We start from the raw sequence: 6,370 nt of genomic DNA, 5'->3' as shown, positions 1-6,370 counted from the left end.
CTGGGGGCCAAGGCACTGTTTCTTCTCCTGGGCTGTGCTTCCAGGTCAGCCGGGTCTCCCATGTCAAGATGCTGACGCAGTGGGTGATTCTGATCCTGTCCTTGAGCAATGCTGAGACTCAAGTCAGTTACCTGCACGATGGGGCAGGTGAAGCTTCTTTCTCAGTTTCTGGGGAGCTCCTTCCTTGTAAAGGGAGGCTTGTTCGGTGGGAAAGACGTGGAGGTTGAGGTCAGGAGGACTGGGCTCTTGACACAGCTCTACCACCTAGCCCCACAGGCTCCACCCTTGCTGCGTGGTTAGTCAAAGGACTTGACAAGGTGTGCACACTGCTAAAGCGGGAGTTCTGATTAGAAAGATGTCTCGGGAAACCACGTTGGGACCAGTGCTTGCAAGCTGTTGAGGTTTCTCACGCTGTTGAGGTTTCTCACGCTGTTGAGGTTTTTCATGCTGTTGAGGTTTCTCCAACAGTCCAGGCAGCTGCTCGTTCATTGCTTAGTGCTTGACGCTTAGCAGCTGTGGTTGTGCCCGAGAGCTGCCTGCTCAGCTCCTCGTCGCTCCAGCCTCTAGGACAGGGGTTAGTGAACTATGGCCTCATGGGCCAAATAAAACCTCAGGCAGTTTTTGTAAAGTTTCACTGGAACCCACCTAATAGAAACAAATATCTGTTGTCTCTGGCTGCTCTGCTGAGGGCAGAGGTAAATAGTTGTAATAGAGGCCTTACGGCCCCCCACGCTGAAAATACTCTGGCCCTTTACAGGAAGTTTGGTGACCCCTGCTCTAGGACCCCTGCTTTGCTGACCCCCTTGAATAAAGGCTAAATTCAAGAGTACTTGAAAATGAGGAAATAGTGAGCAGACACAATAGACTGAAGTTCAAAAGGACTCCACCCATTTAAAAAAACAAAAAGATAACATTTGATGGTTCATTCAAATATGGCGCACAGCCCAAATTGGTTCCATATGCTCTTGGACTAGAAACTTGTGTGGAGTCCGTTGGCGAGTGTGTCTTTACCTAGGACTGATCAACTTTTTTCTTTTATGGACTGAACTTTTTGGTGTTCCATCTTCTTCATCTTTGTCTAGCCCCAGTTGTCAAAGATTTCCCTTATATTTTCTTCTACATGTTTTATAGTTTTACCAATATTACATTTAGGTTTATGATCTACTTTGAGTTAATTTTTTTTTTTGAAGTGTGAGGATTATGTTTTTGGTGTATTTGGTTTTGGGGGCATAGGGTTATATGTTCAGTCGTTCCAGGACCATTTGTTGAAAGGACTTTGTTTTCCTCTGAATTTCTTTTGCATTTTTGTCAAGAGTCCATTAGCCGTTTTTGTATGGGTCTATGTCTGGACTTTGTATTCTCTTCCACTGATCTGTGAGTCTCTCCTGTTACCAGTACCACATCATCAAAGTTATGGTAGCTTGTATCCATCTTAAAAACCTGTTAGTGTGACTCCTCTCACTTTATTCTGCCTTTTCAAAATTATTTTGACTTGTCCATCAATTTTGCCTCTCCATCTAAATTTTAGAATGAGCCTATTTATACAAAAGCACTACTGGGACTTTGATTGGAATTACATTAAATCTATAGATAAATTTGGGGAGAATTCACATATGATAGTGAGTCTTCTAAACCGTCATGTGTCTTGTCTCTCCGTTTATTTGCATCTGGGGCTTCCGTCAGTGGTTTCGTGGTCTCAGCATACAGATCCTGTACAAGTTTTGTTGAACTTACAGCTAAGTATTTTATTTTCTTGGAGCTACAGTAAATGGTATTGTTTTTCTAATTTTGGTTACCAGTTGTTCATTCCTGTATATAGAAATACAAATGATTTTTGTGCGTTGACCTTGTATTTTGTGATGCAACCAAAGCAGTATGTGGGGGGACATTTATAGTACTAAATGTCTGTTAGATAAAAGGTGTTGAATCAATAACTTCAGCTTCCACTTTAAGAAATTAGAAAAAGAAGGGCACCTGGGTGGCTCAGTGATTAGGCGTCTGCCTTTTGCTCAGGTCATGATCCCAGGGTCCTAGATCAAGCCCTGCATCAGGGTCCCTGCTAGGCGGGAAGGCTGCTTCTCCCTCTCTCACTCCCCCTGCTTGTATTCCCTCTCGCTATCTGCCAAATAAATAAATAAAATCTTAAAAAAAAAAAAAAAAGAAATTAGAGGAAGAAGACCAAATAAAAGTATAAGCAAAAGAAGGGACAGAACAAGGGTGGAACAGAAATCTATGACACTGGAGAAAGAAAGATAATGGAGAAAATTTAATTAGACCAAAAGCTGAGTCTTTGAGAAGCTCAAAAAAAAAAAAAATCATAAACCTCTTAACTAGATTGATCTGGAGAAAAAGAAGAAACAAATGGCCATTGTCAGGAATGAAAGAGGTACAAACCAGTATAGTCTATAGATAGTAAAACAACAGAATATTACAAGCAATTTATAATAAATTGGACAATTTAGATGAACACAAATTCCTTGGAAGATCCAAGTTATTTTAGTTCATTCAAGAAGAAATAGAAACCTAAATAGCCCTACTTATGAAAGAAATTGAATTTGTAAGAAGAAATTGAATTTAAAGAATTTGAATTTAAAATATCAATTTAAAATTCAAGAAATTGGGGGCGCCTGGGTGGCTCAGTGGGTTAAGCCGCTGCCTTCGGCTCAGGTCATGATCTCAGGGTCCTGGGATCGAGCCCCGCATCGGGCTCTCTGCTCGGCAGGGAGCCTGCTTCCTCCTCTCTCTCTGCCTGCCTCTCTGCCTGCTTGTGATCTCTCTCTGTCAAATAAATAAATAAAAAAATCTTTAAAAAAAAAAAATAAATAAAATTCAAGAAATTGAATTTAAAATCTCACAAAGGGGGTTGCCTGGGTGGCTCAGTTGGTTGAGCATCTGCCTTTGTCATGAGTCTGGGGTCCTGGGCTCCAACCCCATGATGGGCTCCCTGCTCAGTGGGGAGTCTGCTTCCCCTTTATCACCCCCACCCCAGCTCATGTTCTCTCTCTCTAATAAATAAAATCTTAAAAAATAAAATCTCACAAAGAATACTCTAGCCTAGGTCACTTTAGTGGTAAATGCAACCACATATTCAAGAAAGACATAATACCCATTCTACATAACCTCTTTCAGGAAATTAAAGAGGAAAGAATACTTTCTCCCTCCATCAATGAGGCCAACATTGCCCTGATCCCAAAACCAAACAGACACTGCAAGAAGGGAAAACTAGACACCTATCCCTCATAAACCTCGACACAAAAATTCTCAACAAAATTGTAGCAAATTAAACACAAGTTCTATAAAGACAATAATACATATCAAACAAATAGGGTTTTTCCCAAGAATGCAAAGTAGTTTTACCATTTGAAAGTCAACTAATGTAATTTGCCATATTAATACAGGAGGAAAATTGTGTGATTAATAGACGCAGAGTGCATCTGATAATTCAGTGCTAATTTGTGATAAAAGCTCTAAGCAAATTACAAATTTTGGGGGTATCCTGTTCAATTCTGTGCCCAAGCTGAAGGTATGGTCGATGATACGACTTAAAGTATCTCAAAACATAAATGAGTGAGTGAATTAAAACAGCAAATTAGAATCTAAAAGGAACTTCCTCAGTTTGATAAACCATATCTACAAAAAAAAAAAAAAAAAAAATCCAGCAAGCATCATGGTCAATGTCTTCCTAACAGATCCAGTGCAAAGATGTCCACTGTCATTACTTCTGAACATTTTACTGGAGGTTCTAGCCAGTGCAATAGGACAGAAAAAGAGGCAGGAGAGAGGAAGGGTTACAACTATGTTCAGAGATGACTTGTGGAAAATCTGGTAGTGTCTACCAGGGTTAATAAGTGAGTTTAGCATGGTTGTAGGATACAATATTAATATGAAAAATTACATGTATTTCTTTTTTTTTTTTTTTTTAAGATTTTATTTATTTATTTGACAGACAGAGATCACAAGTAGGCAGAGAGGCAGGCAGAGAGAGAGGAGGAAGCAGGCTCCCTCCTGAGCAGAGAGCCCAATGCCGGGCTCGATCCCAGGACCCTGGGATCATGACCTGAGCAGAAGGCAGAGGCTTTAACCCACTAAGCCACTCAGGCACCCCGCATGTATTTCTTTTAAGTTCAACAGTTTAATTGGAAATAGTTCATATGGCCCATTAAGTGTAAGGTCAGATAAGCCAAGTGTAATAATGAAATACCATGAAAATTTACCCTAGATATCTGAAAAGAAAAAAAAACAACAACAAATTATAAAATAAGTACAGTGAGTCCACTGTGAAACTTTTTTTCCCCTAAAGTATGTAGTAGTATTTTTTTTTAAAGATTTTATTTATTTATTTGACAGAAAGAGAAAGATCACAAGTAGGCAGAGAGGCAGGCATAGAGAGAGGGGGAAGCAGGCTCCCTGCTGAGCAGAGAGCCCTATGTGGGGGCTGGATCCCAGGACCCTGAGGCCATGACCTAAGCCAAAGACAGAGGCTTAACCCACTGAGCCACCCAGGCGCCCCTATGTAATAGTATTTTTGCAAATATTGTTTTGTAATATAAAACAAAATTGTTGATAATGTTCAAAACATTTACTAAATCAATCACATGCATTTCTGTATACTTACCTTGCAAAATCAGAAATCAATAATAAGAAACATTGCAATTTATGACAATGCCAGAAATTATCAAAATCTTAGGAATAAATATGACAAGAGATGTGAAAGACCTATACATTAAAACATTAAACTTTCCTGAGAGCAGTTAACGGAGACCTAAATGGGACATACATAATGTTCGTGGATTGGAAGCAATTTTCTTAAGATGTCAATTTCCTCCAATTTGACCTATAAATTTAATGCAATGCAATCTCAAAGCCCAAATTGGATTTTTTGGAGGGGCAGAAGTTTATGAAAAATTCAGTTTCAAAATGTGTATTTAATTGCAAAGGACCTACAATAGCCAAAACATCTTTGAAAAGGAAGAACAAATTTGGAGGTATTACATACGTACCTTCGAGACTCACTATACAGTTACAGTGGTAAGAACGGTATTGGTGTTGGTGTAAGGATAGACAAATCAGTGGAAAAATACGGAGTCCAGAAACAGAACTACACACATATGATCACTTGGTTTTTGACAAAAGTGGAAAAGCAATTCCGTGTGGGAAGGAAAATCTTTTCACAAATTGTGTTGGAGCATTTGGATATGTTAAAAGAATCTGCAACCCTTCCTCACACCATATATCAGATTTAATTCATGATACATCATAAGCCTAAATGTACGACTCCCCACAGCTGTGTGTAGTTCTCCTTCTGGACTCCGTATAGTTCCACTGATCTGAACTTGAGGAGTGTACTTGTCTCTGAATTGCAACTTGAGAGTAGCAGAGGCAGCGGCCCTCTGAGGGGCTCTTACCACACGTGCACCTGGGATCCCTGGGACTCTAACAAAACAAGCATAGGATCACCTGTGAGGGCTCCTCTAGCTGCTCAAACTCAGAAGCCCCGTGAGGTGCTGGGGTAGCAGCAAGGGCTGAAGGTTCAGTCAGTTCTGAAGGAATGCAGGAAAACAGACGTCAGCTTGGAAGGCTGTCGCCCCGGGGAACTTGTCATGATGTTATTTGCATGTTTATGATGCCACTGGACTAAAGTGGACTGCGGATGTTGTGGCCGAGAGAGCGAGGTTTGAGGAGACGCAGGGAGTTACAAGCTTGGGCAGTGACGGTAGCTTCATTCGGTCAGCATTTCATCAGAGATTCCCCTCAGGGCTAAAAAGGACCCAGTTTAATAGCCACGTGGGCAGCCCCGGCTTGATCTAGGTGCCTACCATCTTCCCTGGATGGACAACTTTTGTGGCTCCCAATCCTCTCCCTCTTACCCAGATCCCTTGCTCTTCCACCAGCAGCACCCAACCCTCACTGGGTTCACCTCTGTGGGAGAACCCAGCAGGGAAGAGCCTTGCCAAGAAAGCAGTTGCAGTGTTTTTATTGAGAGGAGCCGAGAAAAGGTGGCAGTGAAGTGTGTCCAGGAGAAGATGGTGACCCTTGAGGGAGCAGGACTTTGTCCCCACTCAGGACCAGCCTTAGGAGCTCCAGTGGGAGGTGCATTTTCTGCGGAGCTGCTGTCCTTAGGACTGGGTGCCACTGCCCCTTCACCAGCTGTGTCGCATTTTGCTGCAATAGACCAAGAGAGACTCGGGTGGAGAACACAACATGGCAGTAACTCATCCAGTAAACACACTCTGTCGGGGCCAAGGACACGGGGTTTTCATCCAGTCTCACCTAACTCCTCCTGGGGAATAGTGTAGGAGTGTGGATAATAAAGCCCCTACTGTGTGTGAGGCAAAGTGCAAGGTGCTTGGACTTGGCTATGTTCTTCAAA

Source organism: Enhydra lutris, unplaced genomic scaffold, assembly GCF_002288905.1.
Source record: "Enhydra lutris kenyoni isolate GAN:26980312 unplaced genomic scaffold, ASM228890v2 scaffoldscaffold22, whole genome shotgun sequence".
NCBI lineage: Eukaryota > Metazoa > Chordata > Mammalia > Carnivora > Mustelidae > Enhydra > Enhydra lutris.
Note: the sequence above shows the minus strand (reverse complement) of the source record.